Genomic DNA, 20,890 nt, shown 5'->3' with positions numbered 1-20,890 from the left:
CTGATTTAAATAAGTCAGTTCAGAACACTCATAGACCCTGTGGTATGAATACAAAAAGGTCCTTTGTGGTTGTGTATTTCTGGAGTCACTGGATAGAATTTGAACTCTGATAGTGTCCACGTTACAAGTTATCCCTATGCTGGAGCATGTTCTATCCATTACCTGAGAGTCTTTGTTTCAGTGTTTCATGCATTCATCGTTAACTAAGCACCCACTAGATATCAAGTGCCGTGCTGAGAAATGCCCTAATCAAATGTAGCTCTCACTCTAGAGTTTTTCTCAATGCTGCCATTTAATTCTGTCTTCCCACCTCTTCAGTTGGTTTTTGTTTTTGTTTTTTCTCTTTTTGCAGCCACACCTGTGGCAGGTGGAAGTTCCTAAGCCAGGGGTCAAATAGGAGCTGCAGCTGCTGGCCTATGCCACAGCCACAGCAACACCAGTCCTAGCCACGTCTGTGACCTACAACACAGCTCAAAGCAATGCTGGATCCTTAACCCACTGAGCGAGACTAGGGATCAAATCTGCATCCTCATAGGGACAATGCCATGTCCTTAACCTCTGAGCCACAGCAGGAGCTCTTCTTCAGTCGTTTTAAGATCTACCATTGACTTACCATTCCTTTGGCCATTCATATAGTTTTGCTTTCCCTCCAACTTTGCTTATTTTAGTCTTAAATCCCTCTTATAACTAAACCCAGAAGTAGTTAAACTGAGACGACTGGGCCATTTGCAGAGAGATGGATATGGAAATATGAAAAGATGGGTAGATAGGTGGATAGACAGATAAATGCTAGATAGAGATAGCTTTTTGGGTGAGCTGTTATGTGGCACAGAAACATTAAAATGGAAGAAATATAAGACGTTCTCTGAGAGTCCTCCTCTCATAGAGGTTCACAGCTCCCTGACTTGCTCAAGGTCATAGCTAACTATTTTAGAGTTGAAACTGGAAAACCGGCTTCTGACTTTACTCCTTGCTGTTTCCAACACAGTGATCCTTAACCCAATATAATTTAGGCTCCATGCTTTGATTCTTCTGCTACCTAATCAGTAAGAAATGGATGAAATACCAAAAAGATTCAAGCATCTTAATAATAGTAAATTTTACAGGTCCAGAATATATTCACAAAACATTGGAATTTTCACCTGTTGTTTCCTTGGGATAGATATTCCAGGCAATAGTCCAGAACTCGGCTACCATCAACACTGGAGAGATGGCAGACTTCCTGTCCCTTCTCATACCCTGTTTGAATGACTTTGGTGGTGTTTCTTCATCGGCCAAGTTTCTACATTAAGGCTGAATATGTGGCTGGCACAGGAGCTGCCTCCTGGACAAGGTAAACTCTAGGTCTGAGTATGGAGACCAAGAGGCGAGTCCCCTCATCCTTCATAATGACAGTTCTAGAAAGTACCTAGACCTTTTTCCTTTTTTTAAAAAAAAAAAAATCTGGTTTCCAGAAATTAGCTCCTCAAACCTGAAGCAAATTAGACTCGCTTTTTGTGGGCAGACATCTCATTTACAGAGGCTTCCTTTTCTTTATTCCAGTTTTATAGTTTCTTATTGATTTGTTGCTTGTTTATCTTATATAGCTCCATGAGTTCAGGAAAGAATCACATATTGAAAACCTCAAATAGTTTGAGTCTGTGAAAGCAGGTTGCCATTAACAAAAAGAAGCACACGGCCCAGACTTTCAGGGCACACACCTCCCTTTTCTTTGCTTTTAGGGTGAGCTGTTATGTGACACAGAAACATTAAAATGGAAGAAATATAAGACGTTCTCAGGATTGGGGGGCTGAGGTCAAGAGGTGGATATGCTATCAAGGTCATGGAAATTTGGACCCTAGATTGGGGAATGAGGGCAGATCAGATGTCAGGTGGTTTATGGAGATTGAAGATTGCTCCCAGAGTTTGTTTCCCTAGCTATGTCCATGCTATGGGAAGTGGTAGAACTTAGCTTCTTTGTCCTTAGAGCTGCTGCTGGTAGAGCTGAGCTCATGGGCTTTCAAATCCTGGGCCCACATATGTCTCCTCTGGTCTATGACAGTGCCCTTGGGAATATCATTTTACCTGGAAAGGGCTGAGGACAGAAGGAAAGTGGTGCCCTATACCTGTATCACCCTAAATGCAAACTAGGACTTATAGGGAGACGGTTTGCACTCCATTTGAATAAGAATATAAAACAATTAGGGACGATTGTCAGTTGACACAATGAGCTCTCTGGCATTGGAAGCAAGAGGCTTAAAAGCTATCTTTCAAGGATTCAGAATGGAGGGAGCTGTTTGGGATGGAAAGTTGGGTAGATGACTTTTAAGATTTGTGTAACTGAAAAGGTTGTGATTCCCTGAATATCTTCAATATAAATCTATGTCATAGGCTTATGAATATCCTTTAATTCCATTTCCACATTGGCTCATTAGTGTATGAAGGCCAATGGCAGGACGAGAAAAGGCAAATGCTCCTAGGATCAGGTTTCAGGGGCCTCAGGAAGGCTCCACTGATTAGAAACAGACACAATTACAGCCTCAGTCTTTTACTTAAGGCTATGTCCTCTAGGCAAATGCAGCCTATCTGGGAAAAGCAATGCACTAAATGTTCCTAGTCTAACCCCAGTGCACTGAGGCACAATGATTGCAGAGTCGTGTGTTTAAGAGAACAAGCTTTGCAATGAGTCTTCTGGTTGGAATCCCTGTGTGAGTTTCAGCAAACCCTTATTCCCATCTGTAAAATGGGGATAAGAATAATACCTATCTTCTAGGGTTGCTGGGAGAATTAAATAACAATACATGTCAAATGCTTAGACCAGAGCCTGGAAGAAGTGAGAGATCAGGAAATACCAGCGATTATTTTCTCCTTGGTTTGAAGGGTTTGATCAGACTCTTTCTTGAGAGTAAGTTCAGTTACGTGTAGGTGAAGGGCAAGGAGGGATTTTTGCATTAGGGAAGGCAGTTCTTTGGAAGGCTGGAGATGGGAACCAAGGGGCTGGAATTTAAAGAAAGCAGAAACACAGAGTGCAGGGGCAACACCTTCTATTTTGAAATGTTGCCCAATGAAGTCCTGTCCTGCCTGGTTTTCTGAGTTTCTTCTTTGATGAGTAAACCCCGGATAAAAAGTTTTGAGGACTCAGTGGCCTATCAACTCATCAGACTTGAAGTCCAGAGGAGACCCACCAGTCTTTTCAGCTTTCCCCACCCCCACCGCCCCCATCTCAAGTAAGACAAGTCCAGAGAGAAGCAAAGCCCTCAAACAGAATGCGTTTGCTATGAGAGCCTAATCTACCTCCGGGAAAATTGTCCGCGGATTTTAATTAAGTTCCTCTAAAGACCAGTGAACCTCCCGGGCTACGGACAAAGGGGGAGAAGTAGCCTGCCAGGTGGTGGGCCTCACCAGCTTCTCAGAGAAGGTAGGGTGAGCATTCACAACTTTTGTCTTTCTCATGACGGCGCCCAGCTTTATCACAACGTAAAAGAAAATCTATGTCATCGTACAAAGGGAGTCTTTGAAACCTCCTTCAGTGGTTTTAACAACACGGATGGCTGCCTTGCTGTTAGTTCTTCCTTCTCCCCCGCTTTCTCCCGCTTATGTGAGGTTTAAAAATTAATTTAGAATACACGAGATCAGCGAAACAAGGGCATTAGATGGTGTCCCCCAGAAGTAGACTTCTTGTACTCCAAAAATGTTCTTAGAAACACATGTGAGTTTCTTTGCTCTCAAATTAAGGAGGATTAAAGCCGCCAGACAGTTGTTGCTCAGTTCCTTTGGATCATGTGGCCAAGGCTGAAAGCCTTAAGTTGCTGGCGTGAACCTAAGTCAGTTGCCTGATCTCCAAATTAATTTTTGAATTAAATGATTGTCCCCCCCTCCCTTTTTCCCTTCTAATTGAGACTTCCATTGAAAAATGCTTAGCAAACAGATGGAAAAACCCAGAACAAAAGGCTGTTGTGAAATGATGAAAGGGGGGTCATTTGAAACAGTTTTAGGTTAGTACTAAAGGTGCAATCAAATCTTTCTTTTAATCTTATTTTTATTAACTATAAAATATTTTAAAAAGTTATAAGCATTGTATACAGGTGGAACATTAAGAATGTCTGAAAGAGCTTAGATCATTTCATAGGCCGCTTGTATGAGCTTCTTCTCAGTGACACAGCAGAGACTTTAAGGCAGAATAGCTTCATGTTTAATTCTGCAATAACAATAACATTATCTTATAAATCTTAAGCAGTGTTTTAATGACCTGAACACTTGTAAAAAGTTTCTGAAAGGTAAAATAAAAAGAGAGACAGTGTTTAAACCCCCAAATGAGAAAGAGCAATGTACTGAAGAACAGTGATGACAGACAAGTGTTTCAATAAGGAAGTGATATTCAGAAAGTAAAGGTTTATTTGAAGGGAAAAAAAAAGGCAAAATGATAACATTGGGGATGCGCAAAAATTTCAGTTGTGTCAAAGGCTTAGATTCGAAATGTTCAGTAAGAAACTTCATGCTGAAAAAAATGCAGTATTGTATAGTGATGCATATGTCAAAATCCTAAAAAGTCAACTTGATCATTAAAAACAGTCTTAAAGCCAATCATTATTGGCTGACAGTGAAATAAAATGTTTGCCCAATCAATTTTATTTAGACCAGCCGCCATTTAGTCATGAGATCCATGGCAAGACTTTTCTTTATGTGTGAAAAGTGCAGGGTTTCTCAATTCTATCACCTTGAAGACCTCTTTATGGATTGAGAAAAGGTAAAGGAATAGGTGAGAACAGATACTATTTGTGTTGTTTTTATTGTTGTTGTTGTTGTTGTTGTTGTTGTTGTTAGGGCTGCACCCCTGGCATATGGAAGTTCCCAAGCTAGGGGTTGAATTGGAGCTGCAGCTGCTGACCCACACACAGCTCATGGCAATGCCGGATCCTTAACCCACTAAGTGAGACCAAGGGTTGAACCTGGATCCTCATGGATACTAGTCGAATTCCCAACCCACTGAGCCACAGTGGGAACTCCAAGAACACTGTTTATGATTCAAGTGCTGGAAAGGTGTCCTATGGCTCAATGAGTTAAAATTCTTAGAACTCTTAGGACATGGTTGTTACAATCATGTAGGGTTAAGTCAGAACAACTTTATTAAAGGAGAATCATGCATGTGTGAGAAGGGACAAGTCCTTGGAAGAGCAGTTAAAAACCAGAGTTCCAGAGTTCCAGAGTTCCCATCATGGTTCAGTGGTTAACGAATCCAACTAGGAACCATGAGGTTGCGGGTTCGATCCCTGGCCTTGCTCAGTGGGTTAAGGATCCGGCACTGCCGTGAGCTGTGGTGTAGGTTGCAGACGCAGCTCCGATCCCGAGTTGCTGTGGCTCTGGTGTAGGCCAGCGGTGATGGCTCCGATTCAACCCCTAGCCTGGGAACCTCCATATGCCTCGGGAGCAGCCCAAGAAATGGCAAAAAGACAAAAACAAAACAAAACAAAAACAGAGTTCCCTGGTGGCTCAGCAGATTAAATGATCTATCATTGTCATTGCTGTGGTGCAGGTTTGATCCTTGGCCTGGGAACTTCTGCATGCAATGGGTGTAGCCAAAACAATACCAACAAAAACAAAAACAGAGCTGCTAACTAGACTTGGCACTTTCAAGATTTTTTAATCTTGAGTTTTAAAATGTTGACGGCAGACCCCTTAATGAGTAACTTGTACCCAAACCCTAATGATCCTTAATGGTTTACTTTTCTCTGTCTTGCCACCTCAGAGTTCTCTCCTTTCTTGTCCAGCTGCAGGGAAGATACTTTACCTGCTGTCTCTGCAGAAGATGATGCAAAAGAGAACCCAAGGTGGGTGGAGTAACAGTGAGTAGCCAGTTGCTCTAAATGAGTTTGTTAGTGTCCTGACTGTCATTCATTCACTCCAAAAATATTTATTATGTACCTGGCACTGTTCTAGAGGCTAGGAGCACATCAGTGAACAAACCAGGCAAAAGTCTGGCCTCCTGTGAACAGGGCTGAAGGGTGGAGAAGTAAGGTGGGGGGCGGGGAGAAGTAAGGCGGGTTGTCTGTAAAGGGTCTCATAGGCCATTGTGGGGATATTTTAGGTCCTCTCAAGAGAAAGGACAAAGATTGATCAACCACTGTTGACTTTCTAACAGGTGAAATAGAAAATGGAAGCGAAGTGAAAAGGCTAAAGATGGGAGATGACAGATGTTTAGGAGGTGGAAGTAGTTGGAGTCAGCAAATTATAGACCAAGGTTTGGCATTTCAAGTAAAGAATCAGATAGTGTTTTAGGTGTTGAGGACCCTCTGGTCTTTGTCACAACAACTCAAGTCTGCCTTTATTGCATGAAAGCAACCATGAACAATGCATAAATGAATAAGCATGGCTGTGTTCAGAAAAAACTTTATTTGCAGTAACAGATGATGGGCTGGATTTGGTTTGTAGGCTGTAGTTTGCTAACTTATACATACAGACCAATAATTTGTGAGGACTTGAATGAGAAAGAGAAAGATCACCAAAAATAAGTTATGGCAAAATCATCTTATTTCTTCATTTAGTGGGACTATCAGAGTATTAGGCTAAGTCAAATGGGGTCAGGATTATGGATCTGGGCTTCACCAGGACACAGGAAATTCTTTCCTTATTTTCTTGTGAGCAAGATGGAGAAATTGTCTTGGACTCAAGAATGCTTCTCTGCTCTATGTCACAGAGGCTGACCTAAGCCAGCTGTGTTTCTTAAGCTCCTGCATCAGCTGGTTTCCAGCTGAGTTAGGCCAAAGGCAGGAAGGGCAGGGTGGGCTATTTTATCTGCCTTGGATGGCAGCTCCAGCAGTGGCTGCATCTCCTCCCTGGCTCCACTTTTCACAGCTCTGTAGGTTCTACTAATCCAGCCCCCATGAGTACCCCAGCCTATGATTGACAGTGATTTCCTGTCGTTACTGATCTTGGTTGCCTGACTGTCCCTTAGTTGACTTCTCAGATCTCCTATTGTCTGTGAAACAACTCCCCTGTATTAAATTCTCTCTGTTTTAAATACTGTTTCTGTTTTCCTGGTTGGACATACAGGGGCTAATTTATAAATGTCACCCAAGAGGGAGATTTAGACTTTAGTATTGCCAAGCTCTCATGCCTGTTTTCATCATTTTTATTAATAACGTGGATGATGATATAGTGGGTATTATGCTAATCACATTTGCAAATGGCCTGGAGCTGGTGGGATGAGCTATTTGCTAGACGGCAAGATCAGAATCTAAAAATCTCTCAATGGACCAAATCTGACCAAAAGTGATGTAATAAGAAAAAAAAATGTGAAATTTTGCACAGTTGCAGAGCACAAAGCCATTAGTCTATTTTTTTAATGAAATATATGACTCTCAGTCTATATACTTTTTTTTTTTTTTTAGAGACTCACACGCAGCATATGAAAGTTCCCAGGCTAGGGGTTGAATAGGAGCTGCAGCTGCCAGCCTACACCACAGCTTACAGGAATGCCAGATCCTTAACCCCCTGAGCAAGGCCAGGGATCGAACCTACACCCTCATGGATAATAGTTGCTGAGCCACAACGGGAACTCCCTGGGGCACAGCAATTTAAAGTGCTATTAATATATATAAAATACTATTGGAGTTCCCGTTGTGGCGCAGTGGTTAACGAATCCGACTAGGAACCATGAGGTTGCGGGTTTGATCCCTGGCCTTGCTCAGTGGGTTAAGGATCTGGCGTTGCTGTGAGCTATGTTGTGGGTCGAAGACGCGGCTCGGATCCTGCATTGCTGTGGCTCTGGCGTAGGCCGGTGGCTACAGCTCCAGTTGAACCCCTAGCCTGGGAACCTCCATATGCCATGGCAGCGGCCCAAGAAATGGCAAAAAGACAAAAAAAAAAATACTAAAGTAGCTTGAGACACAGGAGAATTACAAAATATTAAAGGAAGTGTAAGTTATTGAAAGACTCTAGAAAGAAGCAGGCAGAGAAGTGGGTAGGAATCAAACATTTCCACGTCTAAAAGGATACCAGGGCAGTAGGGCTTGTATAGAACACATTTACTGGTGCCTCTTTTTTGAACAGGCGGAGGGTACACATTCTGCCTCCTTGGCATACTCTACTATCTTACATAGTCATATTAGGAAAATGGTCCTTTTATGTCTTTCCCTAAATTTTCTTGCTCTAGTGAAATCCTGATGCAGTCATTGTAGACATGAGAGCTCAAGTTTGCATATAATCAATGACACAGGAATCAGGCTTATTCTACTCCCAGGCACTGATTCCTCTTGTGACCCTGGATAATTCACACTTTAATTGCTTTCATTTCCTCACCAAAAAACCAAACCAAACCAAAAATCTGCCAAGGAGTCTCTAGTGCACACTTAGCAAATATTGGACTTCCAGAGCTTAGTAAAGCTTCCCCCCAACCCTGCCACTTTCCCTTCTTCTTGCTGTTTACATGTCTTGCAGAAATCAGAAGCAGCAACATCCTGAGGTTTCTAAGCAGATTTGATGAAAAGAGTGAATAACACTATCACTATGACAAAGTAAAGAATGGCTGTCTTGATATTCTATACAGGATTTGACACCCAGCCTCATTAGAAAGGCTGTCACTGTCATTAGGGAGCCATACATTATCACATGTTCTCTCTCTCTCTCTCTTTTTTTTTTTTTTTCTCTTTTTAGGGCCACATCCATGGCATATGGAAGTTCTCAGGCTAGGGGTCGAATCAAAGCTACAGCTGATGACCTACACCACAGCTCATGGCAATGCTGGATCCTTAACTGAGCAAGGCCAGGAATCGAACCTGCATCCTCACTTCACATGTTCTCTTCTTGCCTGGTAAGACTTTTTTGCAAACTTGAGTATTGGTCGGCATTTTGCTCTAATAGAAACTTCACATAATTCTGAACTCCAGGTTGTTTTGTCTTTGCACTCTGATACTTAGCTGTGGGGTGTCTTCAGTCTGGCCTGTTTGCCTGGTGACCATTTCCTCCTCTTGATTCTTTAGAAAGAGATTAAGAAATTGGCACTTTTTCTGCACATACATAATCAACCTGCAGAACAAATCACTTAGAGTCAGGAATTCATGTTTCCTGATGTTACCTAATAACATTAAACTCATGAGCACTTACATGGGATATTTTGGTATGTTTATCATGGTCAGGTTAAAAGGAAAATAATGCTTTACCCAATATTTTGTGTTATTTCGATGGACCTAGGCAAAACTGTGGGTATTGCTAATAGGTGATAGGAATTATTACTAAACTTTCTTTGTGATGTAGTTGTCATGCTCAACAAATTCTAAAATAATCATTGTAGTCCTAAGATAAGAACACCAGGTTTATATAGCTTATGTCACTACTAACTTAAATGTTTTATAACCAGAAGAGACCATAGTGATGATGCAATTTCTATACAAATAAGGAAATTGAGGCTTAGAGAGGTGAGGTGAGTCACCTAGGTTTGCTGATGAAAATAAAGCTTGAATTTAGAATACTGAGCTCCTTTCTAATAGGCAAGGACCCTCTCCACTCTACCAGCCTGAGGAATCTCTGCATCTCTCTTTCTGTGATCTCATGTGTAGATATAAAATGCAGAGTGAGTGGGTGTTAACTGACTATAGTGGTTATTGTCTTGCAATACATACAAATATCAAGTGATTATGTTGTATATCTTAATATAGTATGTCAATTATACCTCAATGAAAAAAATTAATGCAGATCAGAAATGGTATTATAATGCCATAGAATAACACTTTTATCAGCTCAGGTTTGAGACTTGTCCATAATCCTATTCTTGTGAGAAGAAAATGCACATGGATTTGTAGACCTATTTTATTTGCACTAAGGTGCCTTTGTTTTTAAATTGCATAACTATAAAATTTCACTTTATGTTTATTGGAAGAACTCTTTCTGACCTAATTAGATACTGATTTCTATGATGTCTTACTCTTGTGTATAAATAAAAAGAAGATATAAACAAGTCGGATGGTATTTCTAAAACTTCTTTATATTCAGTGTTCAATATTTCTGAATCATTTTTGGACTTGAAGTTGTTGGCATTCATGTTTTTTCACCTCGTGTTCTTTGTGCCATCAAAAATATCAGTGATGTGATATTTACAGAAAGAGTGCTCTATTACAGTCTCAGGATTTTTTTCCCAAGACATGGACACCCATTCTGCAAATTTTGATGCATATGTCCAAGTAAAGACAGCTATGTTTCAACTGCCACCTGGTGACAGCAAGTTTAAGATACATTCTGATTTCAGAAGTGTTAAAATGATGAACAAAATTAGAGAAGAAAGGAAAGAAGGAGAAAGATGGAAGAAAGGGAAAATGGTAGAGGTCTTAGAACTGATGAAGTGTATTGTGTCATTTGGCGTTTGCCTCTAGCGTTCTTTCTCTGTTTAGTGTATGACTCTGTATGTATGTGTGTTTGGGAACTGCTGGCAACCATCTTCCCCAGGCCCCTGGGGAAGGACATTTGCAAAACAATAGAATTAATGAAGTTCATAATTGGTGGAAGACATATCTGAGAGACAGAAAGTTTGGATGACATTTGCTTCTGGATTCAGCCATACCTGAAGCTAGTTTTGAACTTCTCATTTAAGTGAGCCAATCAAATACCTTTTAAGGTCTAAACTATCTTGAACTGGCTTTCCTTTACTAGCACCCACAAAGAGTCTTAACTAATACATGGGGCAACCCAATGCATATTTGAGGACTATTCTGTAGATTTAAACATTTACAGGACAGTAAAAAGAAAAAAATCCAGTGAAGACTATTCTGTAGATTTAAACATTTACAGGACAGTAAAAAGAAAAAAATCCAGTGCATTGCTAGATGATTTTCTTCACGAGTATGGACCAAAAGAATATTGAGGAAACAGAAAAACAAAGGACCTAGACAATTGACAGAGTTTGTTAAATAAAACTCAGGTTTTGAAATTGAGCCTGTAAAGTACACTCAGAAATCAAAACTGGGAGTTCCCGGCCTCCTCCTGGTACAGCGGAAACAAATCCAATTAGGAACCATGAGGTTGCGGTTCAATCCCTGGCTTTTCTCAGTAGGTTAAGGATCCCGCGTTGCCATGAGCTATGGTGTAGGTTGCAGAGGCGGCTTGGATCCTGTGTTGCTGTGGCAAAGGCCTGCAGCTGTAGCTCCCATTCGACCTCTAGCCTGGGAACCTCCATATGCCACGTGGCCCTAAAAAGCAAAAAAATAAAATTTAAATTTAAAAAAACCCACCAAAACTGTGTTTTCCAGTCGAACAAATCCAGAGGTTCTTCTGCAAATACTGCGGACATAGCTGTCTCCTGGCTCACGACGCTTTCTGCCACACTCAACATTCACGGAACACCCGCATCGCTCTACTGCCCTAAGAACCTGAAGATCTGAATATTGTCCTCATGGGGGCTCATGGTTTAGTAGATGACAGTGAGTTTGACCAACAAGCAGAAGCTCTCTTACTTAAGGAGTCACTGGACACACTTACAGGTGCACGTTCATGGTTGTTAACTGTCCTGTCACTGGGCATATGTGGGATCACGACTTACACAAGACTTAAGCATGGTCAAATCCAGCAGAAGGGGGTTAAATAAAGCAGGAATTGCTTGAGACAAGTCTGTGGGGACCTACGCCCAGGAGCAGAGCGGGGAGGGGAAAAGGGGTGCGTGTAGTTTCCCGGCAATGCTGCGGCCTCGACCTCCTCCGCGTCCCTCGGAGGTCCTTCACTGAAAGAACGCGGAAGCACAGGTTCAGGGATCCCAGGCGTCACAGCCACCACACAGGGAGGGACAAGAGAAGCGTAGCTGACCCATTCCTATCATGTCCTTGGCAGGGAGGGACTTGGGCCCCGGAGCGTCCCTCCTCCCCTTTTCTTCAAAGTTCCTCCCCTTAGTCCCTGGGCCCCTGGGTTATTTCCTACTCTAGCAAGATTATTTTGATATATTCTCTCCTTTTTCCTCCGTTTTTCTTTCCTTCATTAAGGAGATGAAAGGTGAAGTAGAAAGGAGCAGGAATAGACAGCATGGTGGAAGTTTTGGGGAGGGCACACACTGACCCAGCCTTGCTGCCTGAGCAACTGGGGGTGGGGGGGCAACAGGAAAGGTCAACTCACGTTCACAGTGTTCACACAAAAGTCACTTTTGCCTAATTCTCAGCAGGGTTTCCTTAGCTGGGGTGTAGCGGGGCGAGGAGTCCTCAACACAGAAAGAGAGAGTGTGAGAGGTGGATAAGAGAGTGGGCTCTAGGCCATCAGGGCAGGAGGTGGGCAGGAGGGAGGCTTGCTAACTGAGGCTCATAGGGGACCCCTGAACTGAAGGTGAACAAAGCAGCATTGGCAGAGGACCACTGATGGGCTGGAGAGGGGTGGGGGTGGACGTGGATGTCCCAGAACCATGATTTTGGAGCCGGTGAAAAGGGGATTTGAGGCTCTGCTAAGAGGCAGAGAGGAGAGTCTGGGTCTTGGACCCTGGCTGCTGTGTGCTTTTCCTCTACAAGCCGGGAGGATGGCTTGGTTTTTAGGCCAGCTTTGAACAGACAGCATTGAAACCAACGGGGGAGGAGAAGGAGGAAGCAGAGTTTAGAAGGTGATGTTCTTTCTTGAAGCCTTCACCTCCACTTATTCAGAGATGCCTTTATCAGGTTTCTAGGTATCCATTACCATAGGCATTAAATGCTTCCAAGTCCTACCTAAGCCTGCCCTTCTAGGTTGGCGTCTTGCTCAAACCCCTGTCTCTCCTTCCACCCCTTCCTTCAGTCAATGTCACATGCTGGTGGCAAAGGTGTATTCAAGTTCATTTGTTTACTGTTCAGTGTTTTTAGCTTATGAACATTTAACTCTCAAAATAATATTATCTGAAACATAGATATTTGGTACTGAAAAACACTGTGAGTATTGGAGACCGGTTGACCTGGGTTCAAATCCCCATTCATGCTTGCTGAATGGCCCCAGGCACCTTATCTAACTTCCCAGATTCTGCATCTGTACACCTGGCAAACTTGTGTCTCTTTCACTTAGGATTGTATCTAAATTGCTTAGCTGGTGCCTGGGTACCAAGTAGATGCTAAGTAATCATCCTTCTCTTTACTCCTTTCAAATTCCTCAAAATCATAGATGAGTATTCCCACTTTAATGATTGGTAGATAGTTGTTTTCATTTGGCTGGGGTCCACTGAAAGGAATGAGGTCAAGTAATCTTGAACATTAAATTAATCTTAAAAATTAACTTATTGCCTGGGAGATCCCCCGTGGCTCAGCAGTAACAAACCCAACTAGTATCCATGAGGATGCAGTTTCGATCCCTGGCCTTACTCAGTGTGTTAAGGATCTGGCATTGCCATGAGCTGTGGTGTAGGTCACAGATGCAGCTCGGACCCGAGTTGCTGTGGCTGTGGTGTAGGCTGGCAGCCATGGCTCTGATTCAGCCCCTAGCCTGGGAACTTCCATATGCCACAGGTGCAGCCCTAAAAAGACAAAAAAATTAAAAAATTAACTTACTGTCAATTCTACTTCAAATTACATTATTTAACAGTTAATATCTAGACTTTCACTTTTAGAATGAGATATTTTATCTGTTTCTAATAATTTTTAATAGTAAAAGCAGTAATTAACTATGCCTTACATTACAGAAGGGCCATCTGGCGGCTGCAACCAAGAAAATTAGGACAGAGTGGATTTTTATGACATTGTCCTTTATAGAAAAGAAGAAGATTGTGAATGGTTCTGGTTCACAGTTTAAGATGTTTAGAAAATTGAAGGAAGAATTTGATGAAGGTAGTCAAAAGGTACAAACTTGCAGCTATAGTATAAATAAAGACTAGGCATGTAATTACAACATGAAGACTATTGTTGCACTGCTGTACAGTATATTTGAAAGTTGTTGAGAGTAAATTCTAAGGGTTCTCATCACAATGAATAAACGCTTTTTTGGGGGGAGTGGTTGGTATCTATTCAAGATGATGGCTGTTAACTAAACTTATTGTGGTAGTCGTTTCTCAATATTTGTAAGTCAATTCATTAAACTTACACAGTGCTATATGTCAACTATATCTCAATAACCCTGGGGAAAAAAAGAGATTTAAGGTATTTACTCACAAATGGAAAATCAAAATTCTTTTTTTTTCAGTGTTATTTATTTATTTTTTTAGTGATTTCTATTTTTTCCATCATAGCTGGTTTACAATGTTCTGTCAATTTTCTGTTGTATAGCAAGGTGACCCAGTCACACATACACATATACATTCTTTTTCTCACATTATCATGCTCCATGGTAAGTGACTAGGTATAGTTCCCAGTGCTATACAGCAGGATCTCATTGCTTATCCTTTCCAAAGGCAATAGTTTTCTATTAACCCCAAGCTCCCAATGAATCCCACTCCCTTCCCCTCCTCCTTGGAAACCACAGGAAAATCAAAATTCTTTAGGCAAATGGTAACAAACATAGACCTGTGAGATCTGAACCTACAGGCCAAGGGCATCTTTCTTGTAGTTTGGCAGAACTTGATTTTGTTCATTTTCCTTCTATAAAGACGCCATGTCAATAGGTATATAAATTCATTGTACTTATAAAAGCAGGGGTAAATAATCATCCCCCTAGGGAATTGTTCAGGTTTTTGTTGTTGTTGTTCCTATCTGAGAGTTGAAGGGACAAGGAAAGAAAGAATATGGAAACGGTTCTAGAGGGTTGTAAGGGAGAAGCCTTTCTTCTTGCCTTTCAGCCTCAGCCCTCCCCAGATGGGGGGCAGAGAAAAGCCAATTCAGTGACGAGGAAATGTTTAATGAACTTCTTAGAATACCCCACCAACTGCCTGAATTAACCAAATGTGCACCAAGCTGATAATAGAGAAACTACCGGCCTTAGCTTTGAGTGGCCTTGGTTCTCCCCACCCCCACCCCCATGTAAAACAGTTTCTTTCTCCCTGTAACACAATTTCTTTCCCCAGGACATTTTCAGTGGAAGATAATGCACAGAAGGTGTACAATACCACTGGTTGTCAAAGAAGCGAAGCCGGGGTCCCCTCTAGTGGGTGGTAGGTAAGAATTACTAATCCAATCTGCTTGAGTTAACTCAAAACAAGGATTAGTGTAAAGTTCCAGAATATGTTAATCTTCCTTTATAGAAGTAAACTTCAGCTCTGCCACCAACCCCATGGTTTATAGTTCCTGGGAACAATGAGCCAATTAAACTTGAGAGGGAAAAAGGATCTTGCCCAAGTTTACTGATTGTTACCTAATACTTTGAGTTGCTTTGATTCTTGATTATTTGGCTTTGTGTCTCAGATACAGGAAATAAAACATCATTTATTATTCATTAGAATGTCCCTGAGTACAGTATACCTCCTAATTAAACACATACTCTTGTGAGCTGGTATTTTTCATCTCCTACCTTATTAAAGAGGTTGTTTAAAATGGCTTTTGTGTATAGCTGATATTGCTTTGCCAAATATGCCTGTCAATATTAATATACTTTTCTCAAAAACATATTTAGAGCTTACATGATTAATGAGTGGAACAAATAGTAAGTTATTTGGATTCAGACCCACTTGGTAGAGATTTTCAAATAGACTCTTATTTTCAGATTAGAAACATCATATGAAAGACCAGAAAAACATTACTCCTTCTTCCTGCCAATCTGGCACTGCTATTTGGAGGAAATTTTTACACCTTTCCTAAAATTGTTATCATTAACTTAATTTTCAGGTCTTGGTATCTGAAAACATTTTGGAAATTATTTACTTTTATTTATTTCTTTGTCTTCTATAAGTAATGTTTGGCTTACTTTTTTGAAATATAGGATCAGAAATAGAAGTTGTAGAATATTAATTACTTTGATCATTAGTAGTCAGATATTTGTCTAGAAACTACTCTAATAACAAAGTAACAACAACCAACATTTGCTAGACACTTACTAGGTACAAATCACTTTCCATATGTGTTTCCTTACTTAAAAGACTTACACAAATTTTAAGGTTTAAAATTACTTTAGGGTTTGAACTTTATAAAACTACTAGGAATGTACTCACATAATAAATATCTCAAGTGATCCTGAGTTAGGAGAATGTGTTAATGTTATTTTATGACAATTTTTTTTAAAAAAAGCTTAAAACTCTAGTTTCTTAATACAATTCACAAGCAGATAAATATACTTTGGAATCTTCTACCTTTCAAATATATTTTCATCATGAGTCTAAATTTTAGAGTCAGAATCATTTAAAGCTCATTGTATTTACACTGATTTATATTATTTAGGTTGTGTAATGTCTTGATATCATTACCTGAATTTTATTTTCTATAACCAGGTTTCTTGTTTTGCTTTGATTTTTAGCATCAGAAGTTAGAGAGATGAAAATCCAAAAAATCCTGTAAGTTTAAAAATCTCGATTCTCTTTCCTGTCAGTGCCTGTGTGTGTACTCTTTCCACGTCAGCAGCAGCAGAGTCTCCCACGAATAGGCTGACATGAATGTGTGTCAAGAACTTGGGCTTTGTGGTTCAGACAGCCCAGCAAAATTCAATGGAAATTGTTTACATTTCAAGTGCATGAAAACATGTGTGGAGTTTTTTTTTTTAATTTTTGGATTTTATTTGCAGTATCAATATGCAGATTTATTTATTATAAACAGAATCTCATTGAAATGAAAATGAAAAGGCAATACTCTTTCTTTAATATGGTTCACTAACCCTGTTCACACCGAGTTACTGACGCTCAGTAGGAGTTTGCCAACAGCAGTTCTCCTCAACCCTGATGATTATGGAGGATTTAATTATAATTTAAAATGTTAAAAAAAAGACAAAATCTAATCCAAAAATCAATTTTGTGTAGAATTTAGTAACAGATAAAACTCAAAATTCTGTAACTAATAAATGAAAAATATCAGCACTAGGAAATAAGACTTTCGTTCCCAGCATCAATCCCACACCTGTGTAGATGCTTCCTGACCTGGCTTCTTTCATCCACTCATGACAAAGGAATTGGTCTCACACTGAGGCATGGTAAATACATTATGAAATAAAGGCAGGCATTATAAACAGTACAAACCATGGGAGACAAAGGCAAAAATAGGGCTGCAAACACGGTTTCTTCCTCTCTTGCAACCAGAGCTTGCCCGCATCTGCAGCCTCTAGTTTTCAGATTCCTCATCCTGGGCCTGCTGTGAAATATATGGGGAATAGCCTTCTCTGGTTGTCCACAAAGTTAAAAGAGCTGGGTAATGGTTTCTCCCTCGGATGATTATTCTGAATCTGCCATCACACCAGCAGAAAAGTCTCAGGAAAGAGTAAATGACGTTCCCTTGTGTGGCTTGAAGGCCCCCAGGAAGGGCTAAGGAGGGTGGGCCTGCTCTGATACATAATATAAACCCTGTGATGCATTACCATAAAAAGTTAGCATGTATTATTTAAGGTGCGGTGTGGGTTTCTGTTTTCTTGAGGCAGTAAATAATCCACGCTCTGAGAAAGTTGATTGGTTGTTTTTGTAAAAGTGGACAGTGATAAAATATGGAGGTTTACAAAACTGTGTCCATTCAAAGAAAAAAGCCTCCACTAAAATCTGAAAGGAGTGATTTCAAATTGTAGGTGTGTCCTACGTATGGAACCCAGTTTTCCCATTAGGAATCCATTTGGATTTTGTTGTGAAGGAACAACTTGATTGTTTCCCAGCCAGGCCCCCTCACTTTGTTCTACTGCAAATAAATAAACTGTCCCCTTCCCCAGTGTCCTGGCTGTGCCCAGGGGAGGGACCAGGGCCCATGTGCCTGGGCCGCCGACTCACCACTTGGGATAAGACTAGTAATAATGTAACTGTATTATGGTGCTGGATTGAGGGAAGCAGCAGATTATTTGCTTGAAAACATGACCTTTTAATTTAAACAAAAGGCTTGAAAAAATAAAAGTGGGCCTTAAACGCAGTTTAATCAGTCAGGCGAGAGATGTCTAATGAAGCTGCCAGACGGATTTGTAGCCAGGCTGTCACTTCGGCCATCATGTTTACGGCTCCAGGAGTAAGATTAGCTCCGGGTGAAGGCACCAACTCGGTCAAAATTTCTTGTGTCTGGGGTGGCTGTAAATTTTGAGAATTTGACAGATTATTTTGTTGCCATGATGATGGTTTGGAAAACCTGACATGTAAGAATTTAGTTCCTTGAGACTTTCTCCTTTCTTTCTACTGGCCTGAGAGAGCATTACGTCAATGCAACAAAGGTAGCAAAGTTGGTAGAAAAAACCTTATGTGTCTATGTAGATAAATGTGTATATCTACCTATATTATACAAATAGATGTATACATATAAGATAGATATAGATAGGGAGAATATGTGCCTGTATATCTATGTATTGGTAAACCAAACATCAGTAAGTGGATTTCACATTTTCTTCATATATGAGTTATTTTACCCCATACTTTCAAGGAAAAAATGCCATTTTGGCGTCTTCTGCAGCCAGAAGTTCTTTCCAAAGATTTTTTAATTGAGGGAAAGTCTCCCATGTGTCAGTGTGACCATATGATGTCATAGTTGATAATTAGACCCCTACACTTTGAATTTCCATTGCATGGTGACTTTTGCCACCAGGGAAGATTGGAGTGTAAGTTTTGAAAAGTCCTTCCTCTGTTGAATGTATTTGCTAAATACTGGGGAATTTCAGTAAGTCAGTTTTATACTGTACTGGTATTCCTTCTTAGCCCTGTTAGAGGTGCCAGATCTTAATTCTCTTTTGAAACAAATCTTCCCTGAGTGTTTAGTTGAAGATGTGCAATATAAACTTAATACTGTTTTTCAATAATCCTTTTTTTTTTAATGGAAAATTAACAAAAATGGAATCATCGCCCTGGAAAAAAAAATGTTTCAGTTTTTTTTTTTAATTTGTTGTATGTATTTACTGAAAACAGCACGCAGTTGTGCATAAACACTACTATTATCCACTTTGTTTCCTGTTAATAATCTAGGGAAGCCTCAGCTTAATCTCTCACTCATTTCATGCCGAAAGCACAAATGTATTGCTTTTGTCTTTACTCCATGTTTCATTCCATCTGTTGGAAGCTAGTAAGTCAATGTTTATCACATTTATAAATTGTGAATCACTAGGGGGAAAACATTACGTGGGGGAAAATATGCACGTCATTCTTTCTTGGCTGTTTTAAAGTTTTAGAGTGTCATCTCTGTGATGTTCATTTATCTCTTTCAAGGTAAAATAATGCCGCTTGCATGATTTTTCATAAAAAAATTTTTTTAACGAAGTGTTTTTCAAAGTTTTTCATTTCCCCCAAACCTCTCCATAATTGCCTTGTCATGATTATCATTTTCCTTTCACTGTTGCTTTCTATAGAAGCCCCAGGAAAGAGTTCCTAAAAATTAAATTTCATGCTTGCATGTGTTTCTGTGATCTGCAGCGTGTATGATCTCTGAGTGGAAAACTTCTCTAAAAATAAATGGATTACCCTTTTTACTACACTGTCTGATGTGTCTTCAACAGATAGCACCGCTTCCTGTGATCTCTAACCCATCACAATTGAAATGACAAGCGTTGAAATGGGAGCCTCATGGTGGCGCCCTCTGCCTTTGCCGGCCTCTTCTGCAGCAGGGAGCGGCTCTCGCTGCCCAGTGCCAGTTCTCAAACTTGAATGATGCCTGGACCCCTTTAAAAAAAGATGGAATCATCTTCACACACCCTACCACACATCAGAGGAGACTTCTCTGGGAAACACTGACTTAAAAATTAGGATCTTATATTCAACATCAATATCTTTCAATTGAGATTTATAACTGCAAAGAAAAAGTTCTGTCTTTATAACTGTTAAGTGGTTGATTTTTAAGAATCTTTATACTGTTGTTGAAAGAAAATAATTAAAAATACTTTCAACTTCCTAAAAGTCTCAGGATCCTGAACACATGTCCATGGGCTGCTGTTTGAAAACCTACTTTGCCTTTTGCAAGGACACTCCTCACTTGCTGGCAATGGGCATTTGACCTTTTATAAACTGCTCTGTAAATATCATCACTGCTTAGTTTATGAAAGACTAATGTGTTTCCACTAACAAAACTGTCTTTCCAAGGGTGCTGCTCCCTATAATAATGCTTGTTTTCTATTGCTGGTGGTTTGTGTTCTTTTTAGGAAACTACATTTGTCTAGGGGATTGCACTTCTAGGCAATCCAAAGAATTTTAATCAGGAACCAATGAGAAAGCCAAAGTCCCTAATGGAAAAAAATATGACAAAGTAGCAGAGTTCAAAAATAATAGCCAAAAGATTTTTCTAATATTTGATACTGTTTTTTGGCTACACATCGGTGTGCACAAGTTCCCAGGCCAGAGATAAAAACCCCTCTACAGCAGTAACCAGAGCCACATCAGTGACAATGCTGGATCCACTGAGCCACCAGGGAACTCCTAATATTTGATACCTTAGCTGGAGGTGAACTGTTTCTAAGGAATATTTTTAACCAAATGTTAAAAATAATTATTTTTATGGGATAACAGCATATTAAGTATATCAACAAGTAATTAAGTAATATCAACAAATAATAGTTGACTTTTCTCTCTTCACAGCTATCCACAAGTTGGACTTTCTTACACCAGAATAAATGATATCTCTGAAGGATCTATTCTGTCATAAATGTTGAATACAAGGGAATGATGAAGGGATGAAGATTAGACATTGGCATCTCCATAACCTAACTAATCTGTTCCTTCTTTTTTTTTTGGTCTTTTTAGGGCTGCACCCACGGCATATGGAGTTTCCCAGGCTAGGGGTCTAATCGGAGCTGTAACTGCCAGCCTACACCACAGCAACGCCAGATCCGAGCCGTGTCTACAACCTACACTGCAACTCAGGGCAATGCCAGATTCTTGACCTGCTGAGCTGGGCCAGGGATTGAACCCAAAACCTCATGGTTCCTAGTCGGATTCGTTTCTGCTGCACCACGATGGGAACTCAATCTGTTCTTG

The 20,890-nt window shown here is 40.4% G+C and overlaps 2 long non-coding RNA genes across 2 annotated transcripts; both read left to right on the top strand.

Moving 5' to 3' along the window:
- Nucleotides 1-975: 975 nt before the first annotated feature.
- On the top strand, nucleotides 976-11,604 carry LOC125121240 (uncharacterized). Its single transcript, XR_007133412.1, has 3 exons — nucleotides 976-1,333; nucleotides 5,748-5,807; nucleotides 11,217-11,604. It is a non-coding gene; the product is annotated as an uncharacterized LOC125121240 (long non-coding RNA).
- A 2,726-nt stretch (nucleotides 11,605-14,330) lies between these two features.
- On the top strand, nucleotides 14,331-20,648 carry LOC125119866 (uncharacterized). Its single transcript, XR_007133193.1, has 3 exons — nucleotides 14,331-14,987; nucleotides 16,279-16,315; nucleotides 20,492-20,648. It is a non-coding gene; the product is annotated as an uncharacterized LOC125119866 (long non-coding RNA).
- The last annotated feature ends 242 nt before the right edge of the window (nucleotides 20,649-20,890 follow it).

The sequence above is a fragment of the Phacochoerus africanus genome, chromosome 2 (assembly GCF_016906955.1).
Source record: "Phacochoerus africanus isolate WHEZ1 chromosome 2, ROS_Pafr_v1, whole genome shotgun sequence".
NCBI lineage: Eukaryota > Metazoa > Chordata > Mammalia > Artiodactyla > Suidae > Phacochoerus > Phacochoerus africanus.
This window is presented reverse-complemented; position numbering and strand designations above follow the sequence as displayed.